Below are 26,037 nucleotides of genomic sequence, written 5' to 3'. Positions count from 1 at the left end.
ATCAGGATAAAGGAAGATGGCATTAAGTTTTTAAGTGAATATGTTGTCAGAAAATCTGTGTTGAGCCATAGAGGGGAAATAGGGGGATGGATATGATCAAAACAAATTGTATGTATATAGGAAAATTTCAAAGAACAAGTATAACTCTCATTTAAAAGTAATATTGTATTAGCAAAACCTAAAGATGTTGCAAATACAGTTTTATGTTCATGTCTGTGGCTCTGAGGAAAAATGTAGATAAAATATATGTCCAACAGCCATTAACATTTGAACATTTTTAAGAGTTACATGAAAACATGGATTTATGGCGAGAAAGAAGTCTCAACAGAGAAGAGAAAGGAAGAGGCCAAAGGATGAAACCCTAGTGTCCAAACACAACAAATATGACAGGATGGGTAGAAGGGATGGAGGTACTACCCATTGAAACAGGACATCTGTGATCATATAAGTCACGGATAATCATGGCTAATCCTGATCTTCAGCTTGTATTTGAAATCAACTAATTTGCAAGCTGTTGAACACTACTGTGATGCTCCCTCTTGATCAGGCTATTTGAAATAGGAAGACCCATCCTAAATATGGCATCCAAGATTAGAAATGAGGAAGTTTGCTCTTTGCCTGCTTTTTTCTTTCTTTCTGGAAAATTCATCTATCCTATTGCTACTGCTTTCCTTTCCTCATATTAGAACAAGCTTTTTCAGGCTTTCATTGTAGAATGAATAAAAACAGTTGTCCCAGAGTTCTCTAGGTTTTCAGATTGGACGTGGTGGGGCTTCCAGCCCTATAGACTCAACCCCTACTGGATTATTTGTCTCTCCAGTACAACATAGCCATTGTAAGGCAATCCAGACCTTCTTATGAAGCTAAACTAATAAATTCCCCCATTTATAGAAGCATGTTTGTACATCTATTGTGTCAGTTCTATTCTATTATAATAGAATATTATCCTTGGCTACTACAATATAAAACCTTGAAAGCAAGTTAAATAAAATGCTTCAAGAAATAGGTGACTGTATATACCAGTGGCTCTCAACCTTTAATACACCCTTTAATACAGTTTCTCATGTTGTGGTGACCCTCAACCATAAAACTATTTTATTGTTAATTCATAACTGTAATTTGCTACTGTTGTGAATTGTGATGTAAATATCTATTGTTCAACCCCTGTGGGGTGGTGGCTCACAGGTTGTGAACCACTATTCTTTACCCAAAGCTTGTGCCAGTTAGGAATAGACATTTCTGTTGCACTTAGTAACAGGATTGCCAGTTATGATGCCCTCCCCTCATTATATTTTCTACAGCATAGATATGTCAGTATTCTTACTTTAGTGTGTAGGAAAGACCATACGGGAAAAATGAATAATGAATACAGAAAACAAAAGATCCTACAGTGATATATTAATTATGGTCTAATAAAGCCACTGAAGATCAGAGAAGCAAAGTGGCCAAGCCACCAGAGAGTTCTGACCTCTGAATAATTATTATTAACATATCACCATAGGATCCACACAAGAATCTTCTGTATTCCTTACTCACTTTTTCCCTTTGTTCTTTTTTTAGGTCCATACAATAAGGCTACATCATGCTTTAGAAGTGATCATTTTGGAAGTGTGTCTTAAGAGTAGAAAGTAAAGCAGTGACTGGGTAATAACGTGATGTCAAGAGGGACAATAAAGCACAATGCATCATATATGTATGTGAACGGAAAAAAACCTAGCAAAGAGGCAAAAAGTATTATTCACTGAAGTGAAGTACACTGTCTCAAGTAATGTCCTTGAGGGATCAATGCCTACAATAGGATTTCACTTGTGTAGGAAATAGCTCTTTCCAGGAGTGCAAATGCTATGAATTCTAATAGGTACAAACATGGGCTGGTGCCTAGGTGAGATACTGGGAGCATATGGAAGTTCTATTCTTAGTGCTTGCATTTTCTCATTGAAGTAAGAAGTAATGTCCTCACACGGAAGTGAGAATGAAGAGGAGGGTGTTGAAAAACAAGGAAAGGTAGGATGTAGCATACTAGTGTGAAATGAACAAGTGCACAAAGTCAGTATCATGAGATTTCTGGGCAGCACTAAGTTTTGTGGTCATGAATTTTAAAACAGTAAGCATTGCTGTTTGAGGAAAACCATGGAGAAGGGAACAGATTTCATTAGCTAAGTTTCACAGATAAACTCAGTGAGCTGTGCTATTCCTTCCTCTGTTTTTCAAGTGCTGGGATTACAGGTCTGTGCCACTACACCTGATCCTGCAGAAGAGTGCACTTGGGAAATCACTGCTGATCTTGGCAGGCCAGGCTTGCATATTGAAGACAATCTTCGGACACACAGATGTCCTCTCACAGTGAAGAGCTACATGTAGCTAATTATGAAAAATAAATCATTGAATCCCATGTTTACAAGGAAATAGATTCTGCCAACAATCTTGGTCAGCCTGGAAGTTGATTCTTTTCAAGTAAAACATGAATAACAACTTTTTCAGAGACAAGGCCACCCTAGTAACTCAGAATGTTCATGGAAAATCTGAACGTTCCAAAATTTCAAAGTCCTACATCTCAAGTCTCAAAACCACATTACTTACCATCAAAGCTGCTAATCATAGTGTAGCAGACTCTCCAAGTTTTGAGAATTCTACTTTATATTATCTGTCACTGTCACTAAAGTCCTGTGCCTGATAACCAGCTCTCTTTGATCTCCAGCTGCTTTAGATTAAAGACTGTTGCAAGTGGCCATGGAAGATTTCCATCATTTGCTGTAAACTGAGGATTAATCAGGCTAGGCTATTATCCTTCTAGGATGATTTAAACATCTGTAGCATCAAATCTTATATCTTTAATAATCTGTATTTTCTTTTTTCTCCCCTCCACCATGCTCCCAATTTGCTTGGGAGATCTTGTCCCTTTCCCCTTCTCCAAGGGACCTTGTATGTCTTTTTTAGACTTTTTTAGAGTCTTCCTTGTCTCCTAGCTTTTCTGGCAGTGTGGTAATAATACTATATTCTATGTCAAAAAACCATATATGAGTGAATACATACTATGTTTGTCTTTTGTGACTGGGTTTCCTCACTCAGGATAGTTTCTTCTAGTTCCATCCATTTGTCTGTGAATTTCAAGATTTCATGTACCACCTCCCAAGCTGAGTAGTACTCCATTGTCTAAATGTACTACATTTTCTCCATCCATTATTAAGTTGAGGGGTATTTAGGTTGCTTCCAGGTTCTGGCTATTGCAAATAATGCTGCTATGAACATAGTTGAACAGATGTCTTTGTATGAATATGCATCTATTGGGTATATGCCTAAGAGAGGAATTTCTGGATCCTGTATTGGACTGATTCCCATTTTCCTGAGGAACTGCCATACTGTTTTCCAAAGTGGCTGTATGAGTTTGCATTCCCACCAGCAGTGGAAGAGTATACTCATTTCTCCACATCCTCTCCAGCATAAACTGTCTTTGGTGATTTTGATTTTAGCCATTCTGATAGGAGTAAGATGGTATCTCAGAGTTGTTTTGATTGGCATTTCTCTGGTGGCTAAGGATGTTAAGAACTTTCTTAAGTGTCTTTCAGCCACTTTAGATTCATCTATTGAGAATTCTCTATTTAGTTCTGTACCCTACTTTTTAATTGGATTATTTGGTGTTTTAGTAACTAGCTTCTTGTGTTCTTTGTATATTTTGGAAAGTAGCCCTCTGTCAGATGTGGAGTTGGTGAATATCTTTTCCCATTCTGTGGCCTGCTCTTTTGTCTTCATGACTGTGTCATTTGCCTTACAGAAGCTTTTCTACTCTGTAGTTCCTTACAACTCTCAACTACTGTTTGTGTACTGTCTTTCATGGATGGCCTATCTCAGTTTACTAGCAGGAGGAATTTCAAAACTATACCATTGCTACCTGCCAGAATTGTAACTCTGAGTTCTACCAATGGTGTTGTTCTTGTTCCGTCTTAGAGACATTTGCTCTAAATCCAAAATCTGACTTCAGAATTCGCTTTGAGAACAACTCCTTAGGCCACCCACTTAGTATCTATTCTCTGCTCTAAACTTTAAAGTGTGTGTGTGTGTGTGTGTGTGTGTGTGTGCGCGCACACATGCTTGCAGATGTTTTATAAGACAGCAAGCTGTGTAATAAACCTGTGAGAAGGTATTGAAGATAGAAGGATGAGGCTGAAAGAAAGGAGATATGCCATGTAATAATAACGTTGTCCTCTAATATCTCACTAAAAGTACAAAGTTAGCATCGGTCTGCTGAGAGATCCTTACCAGTGGATAAATGTTTGGAGTTTTGTATGGTCATTATCACCAGTGATTGGATGTAACTGCTTCTTGAGCAGTAGTAGTACTATAAACAAATCAACTTTGTTTAGTGGAGGTGCAATTCCAAGGGAAGAGATTCAGTTGTGAGCCAATGACAGCCTTATTGTCTCAGTGAATGAATGCCTGTGCCCTGAAATCTAGTTCTGGGGGTACACTAAAGAATAATATTGAAGCTAGAGAGTGATAAAACACCATGAGAGACAGTCAAATTTAGACAGGTAAGAAGGAAAAGATGAGAACAAGAAGCAAAAGAGATGACAGAGTCAAGGAGTTGTGAATACTAGTGATATCAATTGTACACATTGACAGTGAGCCAGAGAATACTAGAGAATGAGACCATTTGACTCAGATTTTAGAAGATTACTTATGACTATTTTTAGACTAACTTCCTGGATCACAAAGTCTTGATATACATCAAATCACTTTCCAAATGAAAGCTTTCCACTTATGCCAAGGTACAATTCATTTACATTTGCAAGCATGGAAACACCCACATACAAAACCTACAGAGAGCAAAGGAAGATCACATTCATTTCTGTTTTAAAAGTTATTCTGACAAAACAACACAGAGAAGTTTGGTGATGCCAAGTAGGTTGTTTTTAGGTCATCTTAGTGTTTTTGTAGAAACTGCTGTCTCTCCCTCCCCCATCTGGTTTCAAAAAAAAAAAAAAAAAATGGTCATTTGAATACAAGTAGTCAATTATCCTGCTTTGTCTATCTGTACTTAAAAATCAATTCTTTTACTTTCTGACTTCAAAATTGTTTTAATCACAGTAAAAATTTGGGCTCTTTGGCAAGGAAAATATTGAAAAAAGAATCAAGTTTGAATCTGGTTTTGTCATGGAATATCTTGTTTTCTCCATTTATGGCAATTGACAGTTTTGCTGGATGTAGTAGTCTGGGCTGGCATCCATGAAATGATGGAAGAGTTGTGTGAACTTTAATCATGATTAGACAAAGAAACAAACACTTGACCCATTTGCCCGGGGTAGATATTACTTAAAGTTATGTAGTTTAAATGAACTCTTACTATCTGGGTTGACAATGAGCCAAACACAATCTGGAAAAAAACCCAACACTAGGCATGAGATGCCCTCTTTTGAGTTGTTGGTAAGGGTTGTCCAAGAAAAACTTCCAACACATTGCAGATGATAGCTATTGCTCTTGGTTGGCCTCCAGAGATTGAAGGTAATTAAGTCCTGCCGAAGACAACATGCATTTCAAATGCAGGGCTAGACATCACATGAAAGCTTTGTCATTGCTCCCAGAGTGAAGCAACCAACAGTTCATCCAGCCATGATGCCTCTAAACTACAAAAATAGCATGAGCATGATAACCCAAAGGGTGCAGTAGTGTCACACAAACCTTGTGTCACCCACAGCTTTCTATTGTACACAAGACCAACTCACTATGAGGGAAATCATGCCTGGAACTGGAAACCTAGGCAACTATTCAGGGTTAATGAAGTTATGAGTCTTGGAAGAGAACCTACAACCACCACTTTACTAAACTAGCATAAGCCTAACTACATTTTCAACATTCCTACTTATATCACAGTTCAGTGTAGTTCCCACCCACAAACTAGGAACATTTTTTTTTTTTTTTTTTTTTTTTTTTTGCAACAGATTGAGACTATTACAGAAAACCACAAGCAATGAAAATACAGAACTGTGGAGCCCTGTCCGAACAGATACATCTATACTGTAGGAGAAACTGGCCAGCCTACTGAAGCCACAGGTGCCCAGGCCAGCCTGCATGAGCATGCACAGCAGGCACTTCCTCCCTGAGCCAAGCCTGCCTCTACCCCTAGAGACTGCTGACAAAAGAGACACCTGACCCAGAGACACCAATGAGGAAAGGACAACACAGCTGTGTCGGCTGCCTGAGCCAATCGGACCTTGGGAGGGCGTATAAAGGCAGGACTAACTTCCTTAATAAACTAGTCTGCAGTGTGCTTGGCTACTCACTGACTCCCAGTGTCTCAGTCTCCTCCACCCCTCCACAAGGGCTGTCCGAGCAGGGTCGCCCATAACAACTGGAACCTAGATATGGGGCTCGTGAATCCCATGCTGGCATGGGTCTCGACCCTGCTTGAATCAGAATATATTCTTTTTTTTCTATGGCCCGCAGCTATTTTTTGTTTGGACCCTGATCTTTGCCTTTTGTTGTTGGCTGTACATCGGCAGATCCTAAGTCGGTGCACTTTCTCTATCATCACCCTTTTGGACTCCTCTTCGTGCTCGCCTCGCATTTCGGCGCCCCCTCTTTAGTGACTTGTTAGATGACTTGTTAGGTGAGTTGGCCCCTGCCTGTTTCATGTCCTTCTTTTCTGCCTTTTCCTTTATGTCTGTCTGGTACCCCTGGTGCATTAGGTAGGAACATCTACTACACTTAGGTCCAACATACTTCCTGTTTTTGTTCAAGTCTTTCTTTTGTCTGTTTTAGACTTTGTTCTTGTGTACGTCTCCTGCCATTAAGAGAATGGGGAACTTACCCTCCCACTGTAAGGAGCCTCAGGTGAGGGCATTAAAGTCAATATTGGTTACCAGGTGCTTTAAGGTTAAGGCTGCTGATGTGGAGTCTGCGGCGTGCTCTGCTACTCACTGACACCCAGTGCCTGAGTTGTTGGTACTCCATCTTCTCGCCCCTCCCCCAGTGGGTGTCCAAGCAGGGTACCACAATTCCTGAAGCTAAGGCTTAGGGATCATTGTGGAAGAGCAAGTGGAAAGATTGTAGGAGCCAGAAGAACAGGGGTTTTCTTGAGATTGTGTTCTTAGTAATGTTAGAAATTGTACCCACAAAACCTCACCAGTATGACTGCTTGGGTATGACCTGAAGGAGGACTACTTCAGTAGACACACTAATAAGGACAGTGGAAAGCTCATGAGGCCTCAAGCCCACACAAAGGACTACAGGTTCCTAAGAAATGCTGAGCAGGGAAGAGACAGTCTTCTCTGGATAACACCAATTGTTATCCAATACCAAATGGTCAGCCCTGAGAACATGTAGCTACAAACAACATCACATAGAGGGAGAAGACTGTATTTATGTATTAAGAGACAAACACACAAATGAATATGTAACAGTAAGAAGGTACATGGGAGGGCCTGAAGCAAAGAAAGAGAATGGAGAAATGATATATTATGATTTCTATACATATATGTCTATTTAAAATACATACTAAACCTTTGACCTTTGAAACATCCACCTGTTTTTTTTTTTTTTGTTGTTGTTGTTTGTTTTGTTTGTTTTTTAAGACAAGGTTTCTCTGGAGGTTTGGAGCCTGTCTTGGAACTCACCGTGAAAACCAGGCTGGCTTTGAACTCACAGAGATCTGCCTGCCTCTGCTTACCAGGTGCTGGGATTAAAGGTGTGTGCCACCACTGCCTGTCATTCACCTGTTGTTTACTGGTACTTGTGTCAGTGCATCTTTTTCTGTGTGACTAGCCACACTTTATGGAAACTGCTGATCTTAACTACTTGACTCGTTCTTTTATAACTTGTGAATGATTTTTTTCTTAATAGTCAGAGTTGGGAAGAGGAAGGGAAATGACAAGAGTGGGAGGGGGACAAGAAAGGGTAACAGAGGACAAATATGCAAAATACATTATATACGTGTATGAAAATGTCATGATCAAATTCTTTAGGTGTGGTTAACACACACTAATAAAAAATTCCAAAGATGTGGTCAGTTCCACAAATGTATACTGAAGACTGAACAGGAGAGAGATACAAAAGAGATTAAGACTAAGCAAGCTAACTATGCCACATCAATTGCACAAGCTCATATGAGTGGATTTGACTCTTTGTCTTGGGACACGAAGTGGTTTTTATCACTGTGAGAAAGGTATTGGGTAAGCCCCTGAGATTAGTTTTGCTTATCTTCTCACCTTAAAGATAAATGCTCAAAGGCTGCTTGGACTTTGAGTAGAATCTAATCAAACTATCATATGGGATATATTTTAATGAAAAAACAGTTGACTGGAACAATGAACCAAATCCCCTAAGGTAAAGGCAAATTTGCATTTCATTAATGAGCACTAAATCTACAGAAAATAATTTCCAAAGCTTCCCAGGTGACAGGGACATTGAGAGAAGAATGCACATGAGCCCCTACCATACTTTTGTACTTAAAAAAAAAAATCAAAGAAACATGTTTCATCACTAATATAATACTCTACAAGCTAAGAGATGGCTACAGTTATTTTGTTGTTTTCATTTTTGTTTGAGACAGGGTTTCTCTGTTTATCCCTGACTGTCTTGGAACTCACCATGTAGATCAGGCTGGCCTGGAACTCAGAGATCAGCTTGCGTCTGCCTCTTGAGTGCTGGAATTAAAGGCATATGATGCCACTGCCCAGCCATAACAATACTTATTGTAGCATTTCTGTGTGTTTGCAACATGACATAATAAAATAATGTAAAAGGCTGCAATAATGTTAGATTTAATTATGAAGTTAATTGTATGAAATTTTGACTAATGAATTGAAAGGTTTTAGTTTGCAGAGCAAGGATGTGGGACAGGAGTAAGAAAACAGTTCTTACAAGCAGAATATAGAAAATCATAAAGAATAGACATTGACATGGGAGGAAACATGAGGAATTATGAGAACAAGAAAGGTTACTATGGTGATGGGGCTAGTGGTTATATGCTAGACTGATCTTGTTAAATAGGGATAGTTACAGCCAAGAGAAAGCCAGAGTATGAAAGAAGTTTCTCACAGGTCTTGGCCCACAACAAGGAAATAGGTTCCCAACCCTGGAACAAATGATTCCAGATGAACAGCCCTGTCTGGGTCACTCCTGGCCAATGGACAATCTGGGGACTTTCCAAGTCATTCTGTGGTTCATCCCTTGAATAAGAATAGGTTATACCTGGGTGACCTCTCAAACATGAGATTATACTTTGTAATCAATCACCTTGTGCTCCATGCATGTATGCTGATTGTGGTCTTCTCTATAAAAAGAACCTGGACCCTTTGAGGGGTGTGCAGCTTTCCCCGAGATTGCTGACACCCGAGTGCACTCATTCAATAAACACCTCTTGCTTGTTGCATCTCCTGGTTTTGGTGTTTGTGTAGCAGGGCTCTCCCACCAGCCCACCAGGACCCCGGAATTAGGGTCCAAAAGAATAACTCATTTCATATGGTTAAAACCAATACCATGAATGTTGGATGTGTTCATTTTTTAGTGTCATTTCTGGAGCATGTGTTTCCTGTTTTCCAATCTTTTGTTTAGTGTGTGCCACAGAATGGAAGGTTGTTTAAGGTTACAGTTACCTTGGTCTTTTATAAATACAACTTCTCTGCTGTCATTAACTCCTTACAATGAAACAACCTGAAAAGGCACAAAGGAGGAATGTTTTCAGTCTGAAAATCTGGCTTTAGAGCCTACCTGTGGAACTTAGTAGAAGCAGGACATGGAAAGTGTAAGCCATGCACAAAATTGCTAGCTTTTTATTCATAGTAGGGGAAGAGGTCAGCACTCAGTTTGTTTCTTCCTATTATTTTTTGTTATGAAGAATTAAGTAAATTCATGTCAATAACTATGCTTTTGGTGAAGAGATAATGATAAAAATTATAGTTAGACTCTTGCATGAAATAATAATAAAATAATAATAATAAAAAAACTGAAGAAAACATATGAAAAGACAACTTTCCATGGAAAAAGCTTGTACATTAAGGTATTAAAGAGAAAATGAGGAAAAGGATGGGGAGATCCAAGAACTGAAGAGACAGACCTTCAAGTCTGACATGCTATAGGAAATTAGGGAACAAGTCAGGGAGAAAACTGCATATGTCACAGAAAAGAAATATTGGAGAGAACTTCCATTAATTATGCAGTAGAAGCATACTGAAAACAAGTCAAATTTGGAAATACCTATGGGAAATGATTAAATAAAATAATAGTTCTGCAGTCAGAGATAGGCATAGTGCCCATTTTAGCCAGAGTGGAAATTATCACACTGGCAACAAAGACTATGCAAAAGAGTTTATCTTCAACAGTGGAACACATTGAGCATTGATTTGATTCCATTTTATAAGTCTTAAATTAATAAAAATAATTATTCCAAGTAGACTGTTCTTTAGAGCAAAGCATAGCCTTATTTCTAGCAGCAAATGCCTAGCATGTAAAATATATAAGTAATAATTCCAGCCCAATAAAGCTCACAGCCTGCAAAAAGTAAGAACAAAGACATCATATTTAAAGAGAACTGCCCAGAACACATATTTTAAGTTTCAGAATTAATGCAAACAACATTAAAACAGTCATAATAATTATACCACACAAGTTCAAGAATACATAGTGTCCTAGAAGACAAAAACAGATGCCCCTATTCAATTTGTAGATTGGAAATTTTAAGTTGTCAGAGGGAAAGAATACAGGATAGGATTAGTGTTTCACTTGACATTAAAGAGGAAATTACTAAATTCCCTAAAGATGAAATAAGAGAAATTCTCAAAACTGAAGTACTGTTGGTCTCTGCATTGCATCCAGTTGGGATTTTCTGTGATGGTCTCACTTGATAAAGAGACACTTGGGACAAAGAGAATTAGCCTCTCCCAGGGATGAGCCCACTTATTGATTGTTCAGTACAGGGTAGTCATCCCCAAAACAATAAGAAAATAGACTCAGCAGGTTGTGTATATATCTGTCCATACACATAAGCCAATACATATGTGTGTGTTTGTGACAGTAATAGTCAAAGAAAAAGAGGCTATCACTTTGAGAAACGGGGGTTGTGATGGGCTTCAGGAAGGATGGTTGGGAGGGTTGAATGGAGGAAGGTACAGGGCAAGTGATATAATTCCATTTCAACTAAAAACACAAAATATTCTAAAATGTACCTGGAGCACTGAGAGAAAAGGGGATAGTAAGAAAAAGGACTAGAGTATCTTTTCACTCTGAAAACATTTTAGGTGGCCCAATATAAATATAATTAAAGTCTTTTATAGAGAGGAATGTTGGTGGGAAGGCAAGAAAAAGAGAATAATGGCTGAAAATTTCATTATATAGTCTTATTAAAACTATACAGTCTATCAATTTAAGCAGCTTAATGAGCATCAAGCACAAGAAACATGAATTAAATACCCAGGCTAATCATAGTCAACTACCAGAAAGTTGGGGACAAGAAGAAATCCTCACAGAATCCAGAACAAAAGGACATTAACTACAAAGTACTAAATCTGAGAATGACCATGGGCATTGAACTTTGCACTTGTTAGCCTCTGATATGTGGTAAGGACATTGCCACATCATTGTAGAGTAACTCCATTTAAGCACATTTTGTATATGTGGATGTACATACCTTAGAAAGTTTATTTTTATAAGTAGGTTTAAACAGATTTATTCAGAAGGTCTTGAGTGCTATTTTTCCCTCTCCATGTTTCCTTTGTACCCTGCCCTCTGACCGATCATCCCATTTGATGCCTCTTGTTCTATCATTACACTTCACCCCTTTAGTCCACTGTGTTCATTCTGTTCTTCCCCTTGTAGAACCCTTATCACCCGTTACTAATCTTCTGGCTTCTACTAGTATTCCAAAAGCAAACCAAGTAAAAGCAAACCAGAAAAACAAACCAAAAATCCAACCATATTTGTCTTTGTATGTGGAATACCTCACTCAGGATGGTTATGTTTTGCTGTACCCATTTGATGGCAAATTTCATAATTTTAGTTTTGTTAAGAGCAAAAATGTTTTTCATTGCATAAATGTACCAAACATTTACACAAACAGACATAGGGTAAGGAAGAAAGAAAAGGGATACAGAAGTAAGAAAGAGAAAAGCACAGAGGAAAAAAGTAGATAGCTTAATTTGAGATAAGAAAGCAGGTCAGCGACAAGCAAAGCTAAGTCCAGGCACTCGTAACTAAGAATAAACCTCCGTATGTGATTTACTTGGGAACTGCATGGTAGGCCCCCTTCAAAAAGACAAAAGAGCAAAAATCATTCCAGACAATATGATACATATACACAATGGGATATTATTCAGCTGTAAAGTAAAATGAAATAATGACATTTGAAAACAAATGGCTGAGACTGAAAAAACATTTATTCTGAATGATATCATCCAGACATAGAAAGAGGTATATTATTAAATAAAAATCCTTAATGCCAGGCATGAGCATACCTCTTGGTTGTCCATTATAACTAGACAGGAAGATGCTATTGCTTAAATGCCACTCACTTTGAGTGTGGAGCATAATCTACAATTGACCATTCTATAATTGACCAGGAAGTTCCCTCTCCAAAGGCTAGCTTGCATTTTTTCCAGAAGGCACTATGCATGCTATTCAGAGAACAAAACATTAATAGTCTTGCTCTGAATTGAACTCTGAGGTACAATGCCAATATACCAGGCAAGATATGCCCACTGGTTCAATAGTGGGATGATAGTTAGCAGTTACCCAACAACTTTCTGATTGGATATGGGGTTTGTACCACAAGAGGAATTTTATGCCTGTACTGTAAATATGGTCCAAATCCCATGACTGGGGGATTATATTCCCTAGGGGAGATGCATTGTTATTGTTCTCCTAAAGGGTCATTTTGCCAAATGTATCCTAAACATTTCTCTTCACACCAAGAATAATAGATTTGTGCTGCTGTAGATTTTGGTCAGAGAAGCATCTTTTTATAGTATGTATTGCAGAGTCATAACTAATCAAGGAACTGATTATAGATAACACTGAGTGCTCAGTTGTGGATGAGTCATCTATATCAATCTCCCATCATATAAGGCTTAGAGAAATTTGTGGAAGGAGTGGGGAATGGGTAGTGGAAATATACAAGAGCTAACAGATAGATAGGAGAGCTATGAAATACTGTCCTGTAGACACGACATGGATGTTGCACACAATAACAATAGTTACTTATGCATGACCTGCATAAGATGAAGCTAGTAAAAATCCCAGCATAAATGGAGGAGGGGACTCCTAGGCACCATGTGTAGTGAAGGAGTTATTGGCAATAGATTATTGAGGCAAGGACTGTTAACTATCTTTTAGGGACATGGTTGATAGGCTGTTCATTCCTGTGTCTGACCCAAATGCATGTGCATATAAGCAGCACTAATTGGACTCAGGGTCATTAATAACAATGAAAAACTGAAGACGTGAAGTTGAGAGGGTAATGGGATTTGTCACTGAGGGAATTTGGAAGGAGGTAGTGGTGGGTGGATGTGATCAGTATACATTGCATAAATATATAAAGACTTTCAAATTGTAAAGAACATAAAATTATATAAATATATTTAAATGGTAATATAATCTTTTAAAGGAAAATAACTGTTTAGTTTATAATTTATATAAAATCAAAACATTCTAATAGTATATAAAATTCAGGAGAGAAGAAATGATAATGTAGTTATGTGATTATTATATTATTTGTAGGAATATTATACCATTTGTAAGTAAAATATATCACCTTCTGATAGAGACATATCAGATAAATATATATATATATATATACATATATATATAGTCCTACACAAATACTAAAAATAAAATATAGATTATAAATAAAATAAGCGAATAAAGTAAAAAAAATCTAATTTAAAAGTAGACGGGGGGAAGGGAACAAAGATTAGATGGGTTAAGTAGGATATAGAAACACATTACATTTGCTTCATTCAAATGATTAATCTCATTGCACATAGGAGGTCTACAAGCACAATTTAGAAGGCAATAAATGTCAGGAGCATCATCATCAGAAGAACAAGATTCAATGATTTTCTACCTCAAAGGAATGTAATAAAAATCTAAATACACAAAGTGTGAAATAGAGGATTCAAGAATAAAGGTATCAGAGTGATTAAGATAGCTATAGGCAAAGATTATATTATAAAGACAAAGGGATCAATTCATCAAGAAAATGTAATATTCCTGAACGTCTATCTAATAGCTAACCTATGAAAAGTATGAACCAATAGCTACAATTTACACAAAACAGTTAAAGTACAAGTTACAGTTTATAGAAGGAGCATATTAAAAAAATCAGTACAGATGTAGATTTGAACAAGCTTGCAGACAAATTTATTGAATTACATTTCACCAAGCAATTCATTCAAAATAATGTATGTATTTTTCAACAAACAGGACATTTTTACCAAGGCATACAGTATTCTGAACTATAAAATAAGTCTCAAAATTTAATTCAACTCAATCACACAAAAATATGTTTTATGACCAAAATAGAATGGTACAAGTCAATCAGAAAAAATAATGTCTAGAGTCTGAAACTCATGCAAAAATGGAAGATTTATAATTTACCAAACAGCTTTACAAAAGAACAAATAATAAAAGAGTAACTATATCTAACTGTAAGAATAAGAAAGGCACAGTCATCAAAACAAGCAGACACACCAATCAAGAAAGCATATTGCAGAGCTGATAATCAAACACCCATGTGGGTAGAAGCTCCTTTAAAACCAAACTACAGAAGTAATTCAGTGGAGAAATGAAGCCCTTCATTACTAAAAAGAAAAGAAAAGAAATGGCAATTTGACAGGTGCACATCATGTCCACTTAGCAAAACAGCAAATTGTCTTCTAAATAACTATGTTTAAGGCAATGGAATAAAACTGCTGTCAGTTGTGACCAGAGAAGCTTCTTCCTGTTCAGATCAGCTATGACTCAGAGATGCCTAAGTGGTCAAAGTACAGAAAGTAGATGACTATAGAATGACCGACCATCTGTGACATTCCTTTCAAGCTCATGGATCATCATAGAAAAATGGACAGAAAAACTGTCAGATCCAGGGAAAGAAAATAGGGTGGTGTTATGGGATGCTGTCTTCTGGGAACATTATAATTGTTGTCCTATTGAACTCAAGGAAGCAGTGATTACTGGCATGAGAGCCACACAAATTGTGCCTCTCTTTCACCATGTTGTAATGGAAGGAGGAAAATGTATAAAAGTGCACTCTTAAGGACCTACATGGTGCTAATTGTTCATGAGTTAGAAGAGACATTTTCTTTAGTGATGTAGCCACTGATTAGTTGCCCATTTTTCTGTAAACAAAACTCAACCTTGCCCATACAAACAATTTTAAAGCACTCTGATGAAACTCATTTGGACACACACACACACACACACACACACACTCTCATCAACACTCACACACACTCTCTCAACACTCACACTCATACACACACTCTCTCACATATGCACAAACACAGGAAATTTGAAAGGAGCATGGTTAGAAAGAGAGAGAACTAGTGGGAATGAGAGGGGGACAAGAGGGAAATAGGGTTTAATATGATAAAGTACAATATAAAGGTATGAAAATTTCATAATTAAATATATAATTATTGTGTACAGTTATTGTATGTTAATTAAAACACCAAAGAAAAAAAATATAAAAATAAAGGACAACAAATAAAGTAAAAAAGGATATTGACTTATATTTCACACACACACACACACACACACACACACAACACAAGTTAATTAGTTGGATATTAAACAAAGATATAAGACCCACAACTATGATGTTTATGGAAGAGTACACAGGAGAAAAAAATCTTTATAAGGTTGAATTTATCAAGAACTTTAGATATGAGAAGAAGAATCATCCATTCAAGCAATAAATTTACATGCTAGATTTTGTTGAATGTGACTGGATGTTTTGTAATCATGTACCTAAGTTATTTAAAGACCTCAATACATAGAAATAAGAAAACCAGAGACCAATTACAAGATTAAAGACACAAATACATACAATGTCCAAACAATATAGAGTAAATATCTAATAGTGTGAGGCATATTATTAGTATTTAGGGAATTATAAGAAATGAGATATCTCTAGATATGTGTAGGAATAGATAAACTCATGGGCTGGTCTTACTAAATTGTAACATCGACTTTTAGAAACTAGAAGCTTGATGACTTTAAAAAAGTTAAGCATTTTCTTAAACCTCGTAGGCAGACATTTAAAATATCACTTGCTATGCTGGATAATTTTCCTTAAAAGCTTATAGGTAAACAGAGTTTTCATAACAGATAAAAATTGAAAGTATTCCAAATATCTATCAACAAGCAAGCAATTAAACACTTATATGTATGTACAATTGCATGCAACTCCCTTAACAACAAAAGGAGATCAAGGTCCATACAACAATAAAGTCAAATCCTAAACTGTGCCACATGTAAGAAGCTGCTCCAAAAACCAGTGCACATAGCATGATTATTTTATGTACAATACTTCTGTCACTACAGAAAGATCATTATTTAGGTAAGCCATTGAAGGTTACTAGAAAATTGGATGGTGGTGGATATATGATCCTGTATCTGATGTCTAAATCCTTCTTCCTGTTGCTTATGGATCCAGATGTAGACTCTCAGCTACCTTTCCAGCACCATGTCAGCCTGCACGTCACCATGCAGCCTGCCATGCTGATAATGACTCTGAACTATAAGCCAGCCATAAATGCATTCCTTTATGAGTTGTCATGGCCATGGCATCTATTCACAAAAATAACACACTCTAAACTAAGACACTCACAAACTTTGAAAATCATATTTCTCTGAGAAGGACCTTCTCATTTGGCATGTATGATCAGAGCAAGGGTGTTCATGACCCACATTCAGAGTATGGGATATTATGGGATATTTCCAGGGATCAACCATTGTTTGGAATATCAAACTACTAATACGTTTGAATTTGATGAGGAAAGAAAAGTGGCAATTTTGAATAGCCTTTAAAAGAAACCTAGCAAAGAGGCACCATTGAGGCTGCCTTTATCAGTGACTCATAGAACTACCCAGAAAACTGCCTAATGGCAGTTTCCTGAAGCAGTTGTATTTATGAATCTTTGTTATGAGGATGGGTCTCAGGTCTGAGAGTGTGGTACTCACAGGTTTAACAATCAATAATCTCTTGCCTTGTGTATTTAGAAAGCATCCACTGATTGGTGGAGTGAATGTGCTGGTCAGGAGACTCCACACTACTTGGTAATTCTATTTTTCATCAAAACCAGAGAACAGACCTTCAGGAGAGAGGCCACAGTTTCCGTTATGAATAGATACTGTGAAGCCTCACTTCCATCCAGGTGGTTCTCTTTGAATTGATCACGTTGTAATGTAGAGAGCCAGTCTTGTAATCTTACAGGTCTGGGTCATGGCCAGGTCTGTGAGATCTGTGTAGATACTGGTGGGATATATAAGGGGTGGATGACTGAATGGTAGAAATGAAGGAGGGAAGATATAGTCCTCAAAATATATCTACCAAATGCAATGAAGATGTTTTTTGGTTTGTTTTAAGTTGTCAGCTTAAATCCCCATAACCCAGTGTAGGCATCCTTTGTTCAGATTCAGCCTATGGCATTTATTTCCTTGTTTATACTGTGGGGAATCTCTACTTAGACCAGGAATAATATGTCTACACATGTGTCTTCTGTTTCATGTATACAGGTGAGGGTGTCAGGTGAATGTACATGGATCTCTTTAGATATGGGTATGAAGATGATTTTCTTCCAGCAGCAAACTCTAAAATAGAGTAGAATTACTCCATGCCTCACCAGCACTGGGAGCCTCCAGGGCTGGGATTATCAAGCTTAGTTTAGCAGCTAGATCCATTACAGTTCATTGTACATGACTGGGTATCTCCAGGGGCTGGAGAGCCCTGCTAAGGCATTGAGGAGTTGTCAGCCTGGATGGTTTCTGTGTGAGAAAAGCAAGAGGCACTTCTTCATTGCAGTGGAGCTGAGATGATTAAAAATGATGCAGCTAATCTGTTGCTGGGATCAGCATGGCACACTGTTATTTCCTCACGGTCAGGGGCTCACCCTGGGCTGTCTTCTTCCCATCTGAAGAGTCAGTCTTGCTGAACGAACTGTTCTGCATAGACCTACAATCAGCAATTGTCTACCAGAGTGAGGCTTGAGGGGAGCCCACATTTCATAAGGAAAAGGCAGCTCTACTATGTAAGTTTTTAAATGAAAGCAAAACAGTAAGCCTCCCTATCTAATTCACATTTACAGTGGAATTAGGCCCTAACCTTCAGGGAACAATGTATATACTTTTTACTTGTGGGCTTAATAAATATTTGTAGTATTTCACCAGAGTATAATTCCACTCACAATTCAGAAATTTCAAGAACATATTTTATAAGCTGCCCTTTGACCTACACATGCACATTCTGTGAAATGCAGGTGTGCATACACGCACAAACACATACATACACACTTATGAACATACAATAGAGAAACATGATTGCAATACAAAATTTAAAATATACTTAATAAAGTTATTTTGACACTGTCTACTCTGCCACCATGCACAGGTTCTTGAACTTACTGTGGCTATCTTGTTTTTGGTGACTATGATTTATAATTTGCACATGTTTATTTTCATTATAGTTTTTATGTTATAGTTTCTACCTTTATACAACTTCATGTATAACTACATACTAATATATATGTATTCATATTTTCTGGTCTTACAGAATGATGTGTGAAGCCATACAAGTGTGAGAATCAACTGTCCCAGGAAGATTGCTTCTGGTAGGGATGAACTTCTAACTTGTTAGTAGATTTGGGAGAGGCAATTATCACTAGTTCACTGGATTCGTTTTATGACTTTTTAGATCATACCACTGTGTACCTAGACTTTGGCTATATTTTAAATTTCTGTAAGATGAAAAATAGAACTTTGACTCCTTTATACTGTTTTAGCTTTAGTACTGAATATCTTCATTTTCTCAGCAATTTGTTATTCTTATATACCATATTCATATCATTTTAGCATTATACTTAAAGTGGTATTTAAAATATAAAAACATAAGTTAAGTTGTTTTGCCTGAATATTCATTATGTTTTTATGATCATGCATTTATTATTACTGCTAATTATAACTATGACTTTTAAATTATGTGTAGAATTATATGTGATTGGTGTGATCCTAAATGTATTTTGTTTTGCTTTATTTTTGAGGAAGAATCTCTCTATGTAGCCTAGGCTGTATTAAATTCACATTGTTAAAGTCTCAGCACCTTGAGCGCTTGGTTAAATGTATGTACCATGAGGCATAGCCACTTGTCTTAGTTATTGTTCTGTTTAATTGAAAAGACATCATGACAAAGGTAATTTATTTTTAAAGAACATTTAATTGAGGGCTTGCTTATAGTTTCAGAGTGTTACTCCATGATCATCATGGGGATAGCATGGCCAGAGGTAGGCATGGTGCTGAAGAGCACAAATCTGATCTGTAAGTTGCAGAGAGAGAGAGAGAGAGAGAGAGAGAAAGAGAGAGAGATGATAGATAGATAGATAGATAGATAGATAGATAGATAGATAGATAGATAGAATGAATGTAAATACATGTGACTGGGTCTGGTATGGGCTTTTGAAACCTCCAAGCCCATCTGTAGTGACACACCTCCTTTAGCAAGGCCACATCTCTTAACCACTCCTAAACAGTCTGTTATCTGGGGACCAAACATTCTAGCCTGTAAGCCTTTGGGGACCATTCTTATTCAAACCCTCATACTTCTGTTAAATTTAATTAATGTTTATGAAGTATTGCTTTAAATAGCAATCATATTAGAACATAAATAACTATGTTACTGGAATGTATATATAATTATTATGTAAATATATCTAACATCTACTTTAAAAAATAATCAAAGGAATTAATGGTCTGAGAATTACCATAAGGTGTTGAATCATGGGATTCCTGGGACATAGAATTCTTTTCAGAGAGTCAAGTATATTATAAAACAATATCTTATTTTTATGAGACTTCAGAAATAAAGAAGACAAATAATTTTTTTCTGTGCTTGTTGACGGCTAATGCATTTGGATATTTAATTTTGCATTGCTAAAAACAAAATATGAATGTCAAGTGCCTCCCCCACTACATTTTCAACTGGAAACAATACAATTTCTTAAAATAATGTGCTCACTGTGCCACATTATGTAGTTGGCATAGGCAATGAATAATAAGAGGGTGTTCTTCAGTCATACAGAATGAATGTATGTTTTTTCAGGAAATTGGTACAAGTGGACATCAAGATATTATGAAAAATGTGTTAAATAGGAAGAAGCTCTTTTGTTTTTCTTGGTAGGTTTTTATACAGACAAAAACATGTCTATGTCTGTGTCACAAAGTTAAACGCAAAATTCCTAGGGTAGTGGGATAGATAGGGTATGAGAGAAAAAGGAGGCTATGGGATAAATATGGGCAAAGTACATGATGTGATAAATTAAAATAACTTTATTGGATATATCACCATGTATGATGAATAAATGCCAATAATGGATGTAAAAATAACATGCTATAGGTTGAAAAACATCCTCTGAATTAATTAATCAGTAATTCATTTATGAGCCAGGCAGTGGTGGCACATGCCTTTAATCCTAACACTCGTGAGGCAGAGGCAGGCAGATCTCTGAGTTTGAGGCCAACCTGGTCTGCAGTACGAGTTCCAGGACAGGCAGACTACACAGAGAGAAACCTTGTCTTGAAAAAAAACAATTCATTTATGAAACATCAATTATATACAAACCACTGGTATAAGCAGAAATCAAAATTATATAATAAAGGCCACATTATCTGCTGTTAGTCTATTGTTTATTTGAGGATATATGTTTATACAACAAACTTTTATACAAGGTATAAACTGTGGAGGGGAGGGTAGTAGGTGTTATGATAGGTACAGTAAAGACCAAAATACAGGTATCTACTTAAGATGCCTATTGTTTCGTAGGTGGAAAGTAATAAACATAATATGTTGAGAATGGAGCACTGCATGAAACATTATAAAGATAGCAAAATATAGCATTATTAAATTCAAAAGGCTGTGAGTCCACTGCAATGTCAAGGGTTCCACTGAGCGTGTGGCCTTTTGAATAAAATTTGACAGACAGAAAATTCCAATTGCTTTCCTGTCATCCTCAATTTTTCTACGATGCCAAAGAGAGTTTGACACTCTTCCCATTTCTCTTAATAGTTATAGTATCAGCTGTCTGAAAACTCATGATTGACTATAATATGTGAGCACAGGTGTGTGTGGCAGGAAGAAATGTTACCCATTAGACTGCCTGTAGATTTCATGTACGTCTGTAGTCTCTTCCATAGCATGAATTCAAATCAGTACCCCAGAGTGTCACTGACTCTTAGACTGTTTGTTGGGCCCATTGAGCTCCTGCCTCCTCAGAGTCAATATCTGATGTACCAATTTCCTTGGGATATTAAAATATGTATTGTGTGCTCAGCACACACACACACACACACACACACACACACACCTGAGCTCTTCCTCCTTCTCTGGATTCTGGTGACAGTGATCTAGACAGTACCTGGGTTTCTTCCTGTATAGTTGTTCTTTTGTACACCCTGGAAGTTTTCAGTGGCCTCCATCTAAACTTGCACCCACCTCCTCAAAACTCAGAAACTCAGAATCTGTTCTTGTTGCCCTTCTCTGTGCCAATCCCATGCTATCTACAGCTCCTGTGGTTCATTTTGTGCATATTTCTTGCATTTCTCTGTTTTGATATCTTCTTGTACTAAGTTAACATATCTAAATTCCCATTCTTCTGCTACAGTTTCCAATTTCTTAAGGGAAGCAATCTTTATGCTTTGAGAATAAGAAGTTAGAATTTTACTTCTTTGGAAATTCTGAAATCATCTTGTCTTTTATAATCTTCCACTTATGTACTTTATGAAAGGCACTGTCATTTTAATAATATTTACATATTTAATGAGTCATCACAGTCATATGTCATGTATAATTTTCTGGGATGGAAAATATTAAGTTTATAAGTGTTCTGTAAAATTAAGATAATTAATTGTGACAAGATTTTATATTTTAGTTACAATAAAAAAAAGTGATCACTGTCTGGTAAAGGAATCTGTTAATAGGAAAGAGTAAAAACAGATACCCTGAACACAAAATAAATGCCAGAAAAGGATCCTTTAAGAATTAAAGTCAGGGCTGGAGATCTGGATGAGTGGTTAAGAGTACTTGCAACTTTTCCGGAGTTTGGTTCCTAGCACCCATATTGGGTGGCTCACAAACCCTGTAACTCCAGCTTCAGGAGATCCAACCCCCTCTTCTGTAGGCAACTGAGCTCATGATGTATATACACAGATACACATACATAAACAGAAATAAATATAAAACTTGAAATATGAAAAATAACCATTTAACAATTAAGTCATCCCTAAAGACATTATAAAAGCTAAAGCATCACCTGGACCATCCAGCAGTTTCGTTTTTCTTTCATGGCAAATATTGCAGAGGCAGAAAGGGATCTTCCATTGCTCCTAAGTATTCAAATCTCTAAGAAATTGTCAGAATCATTTTGAAGCTGCAGCTGAAGTATAAGATGGTTCATATAAATTTCATTTATTTATTTATTGGTAGTGGTAGGTGTCTACCCACTAGTTCTGATGGTGTTTTCCCTATGAAGTCTATGCTGTTTTCACCAATTATGTTTTTTTTTTGATGGTTTTTTACTTTCTGCTATGAAAGTGTCTACATCGTTCTGCACTTCATGTGTTTGTCGTACCCCATAGCAAATATTCACACAGTGCAAGATACCAGTAAATACTTGGTTAGAAAGTACTTAAATAACAGGACTTGCACCTTCTGGCAAGGTTACTAACCCTGTTTCAGTTGCGTGTCACTCACAATTATACTTAAAGGACTCAGTACCTAGATTTGGGGTAAAATATAAGGAGGATTTGTCATGAATCCATTTGTTGATTGTTTTAATTGGTAGGGACTACTCATTCAGATGAGCAGAAAGGCACTTACAATGTGATCTGCCATGAGCAAGCCAACTGATTAAACTCCACCCCTCCTTTCCTGGCTCCCACACTAGGGCCCATGTCAGCTCATCCTGCCCCTGCTGTCACTTGGTTGGTGGAATCCTGCTGCCAGACATTTCTGTGTTGCTTGCTAGTGTATTATAGGATTTGAATTTTGTTTTTCCTGGGAAATTCCATAAGTTATCTCCATATGGAAATGTATGTTAATCATAACTAATAATATGATTAGGTTCCTGTAAACTTAAAATATTATCCCACATATAGTCAGACTCTTCCTCAAGCCCTTTTCCTATCATATTCTGAATACCTTTCCCCAGAATGTAAACTGATAGTTATTCTTCCTGCTTAAGTAATAAGGATTCTCCCATTATTCTTAGGATAAAGACCAAGTTCTTAGAATGTTCTATAAGGCTCTGCAAACATCTGGTCTCCTACTGCAATATTCTTCCTCCCAGATTCTATGTGCCTCTTGAGCCACATGGATCTCTGTCTCTTTCCATTGCCCACCCCCTCTCCTTCAGGCCTTTGCATACTTCCCATTTTTTAAATCTGAAATGACTTCCATAGTCATCCTTTTGGTCTCACTTCAAAAGGAAATTTTAAAATACTATAAAAATATCAAGCATGTCAACATATTTTAGGTGATTTGAGCATTCTGTGAAATCTGTCTTCACTTCTACAATACACTTAGGTCACACATACACACTCATAATACTTTCTATGGGCTTAGATCAGTAATGTCTGTTTCTCCTGTGTATTTTACAAGAAAATAAAAGAACATGTCCTTATACACAGTGAACATCCCTGATATCTTACAGTACATAATATAGAATAGATAACTGAAAATATGTGTTGGGTGTTCAGTGGATAAAATAATGGCTAATACAAATATGCAAGACCTGATGAAATGTAACATTTAGAGTCCTCATCAACCATGGTTTGAAAAAATACACATCTTATAATCAATATCTAACAATATAATTAAATCCCTAGAATGTCCAGGGCACTGTGCTGATTGCTGGAATATAAAATGAATGAACAATGAAAGCCTCCATCTCCACCCACCAGAGCATGCACACACTCAGGGGAGGAGAACTCCATATGTAAAATCAGTTAAGAGTTCTCCATGTGCCAGATGGAGAGAAGTACTGTGGGAGAAATAAAACAGGCAGGTGGCATAGCAGAGAGTGTGTGGGGGTGTGGGTAGAGGTTACACATTTATAGATGCCCGGAAAACCATGCTTACATTGAGCAGAATACACAGATCAAGAAGGGATGAGGGCGTGTGCTATGTGACAGTGGGAGGAATATTTCAGGTAGGACTGTAAAGAGACCAGTGCCTAGAATGTTTAAGGTTACCAAGAAAACCCGTGGCTGGATAGCAGTGTGAGATGAGGTAAACTGAAAAGTAGCAGGGGGAGGCGAGTGTATCAGCTGCAGCCTGTTTTTTTCGCTTTGAGATATGAAAGAACTGAAGATTTTGAGCAGTTGTGACATGACCTGAGTTATATTTTAACAGGATGGTCTTTCTACTTTCTTGGGGGATGGACACAAGTGGATTCAGGACAGAAGCAGTGGGGTTTAGGAATCTCTTATAAGAATCTCATCAGTGTTCCTGGCCAATGGCATGGTGATTAGATTATAACACAGGAACAGAGGAATAGATTCTAGATAGATGAGTCAATGGTATTTGCTTGTGATCAGCTGTGTGCTGGGATAAAAAAAGGGAAGAATAAAGGAGCCCTCCAGATTTGTAGGTACACTTCAGAGACAGATGAACATCTCAGTATATTAAGCATGGGTAGCCAGGTGACACAGAATGTTTGGATGAGGAGGAGATCAGGAATTTCAGTTAAGGTTCCTTACAAATGACATGACCAGAGTCAATACAAAGGAATATGGGGAGTGGATAAGAGAACAGGTGTGATGTTCAGGAATGTAACTAGAGAGAGTAATTTGTGAGTTATCAGTGTTTCAATGGTCTTTATAACTATGGTCTTGGAACTGCATCTAAGAGCTTGACTAGTATTAGAAGGGGTCTGGGCAATTTGACAACATGGACAGACAATGATGAAGACAGGGAAAACAGAAAAGAGTGAGTTGTGACTAAACAATTGGAAGGAAATTGGAACAAGTGACTACAGGTCTTGCCCATGTTGTGGTCCATCTGGGTGCATGTGAGGTTTTCCTGTGAGTTCACAGACACTTTTACATTGTCCTGATGGATACTTCCATGCTAACACTTCAGTAGGTGAAACTACTCTATGACTGCTAACACTGGAATCAAGAACACAGCTGATTTAGACTCCTTAATGACCGAGCCATCTCTCCAGCCTCAAATGTCACTGTCTTACTTTCCCTTTTGGGCTAGGGATTTAAGAAAGGATTCAGGATACTGGATTCTGAGGGAGTGCAGTCTTTGTTATTGATGCTGGCTGGGAAAAATCTCATTGTAGGATTGGCTTTCAATTTGCCTTTTAACTGCCTTCTTCTAAAGCACTTGATGAGACCATGTATAATTACTGTTTTCTATGGATTTTACAATTTATTTTTGGATGCTTTTTAAAAAAAGTAAACAGTGAGAATCTTTTTGGTCTCATCTTAAATGAGAATGAGGTTCCGATATTAGCCTTGTTTGTTTTTTCATTAGTAATAAAGGCAGGAATTGTTTCAGAAGCATTATGGTATTAACTTCTGTCTGTCGAAATGAGGCCAAAGATGGCTTAAAGTATTGGCTCTCTTGGAGTCCATATCCTCGATTGAACACCCTGGTCTTCCAAACATTATGAGGTGTTTAGTGGCATGCTAGGTTCAAGTCCTGACATGGACACTTCCATTGAATTACTTTAGGCAGCTTCCTTAATATTTCTGAGCTCTAGTTACCATTGAAATAACACAGTAGCATCTCCTTCATAGGGTTAGTTGAGGACTATGAGACACTCTTTGAAATCT

The sequence above is a fragment of the Phodopus roborovskii genome, unplaced genomic scaffold (genome assembly GCF_943737965.1).
Source record: "Phodopus roborovskii unplaced genomic scaffold, PHOROB, whole genome shotgun sequence".
Lineage (NCBI taxonomy): Eukaryota > Metazoa > Chordata > Mammalia > Rodentia > Cricetidae > Phodopus > Phodopus roborovskii.
The sequence above is the reverse complement of the archived record's forward strand: the minus strand, read 5'-3'. Positions refer to the sequence as shown.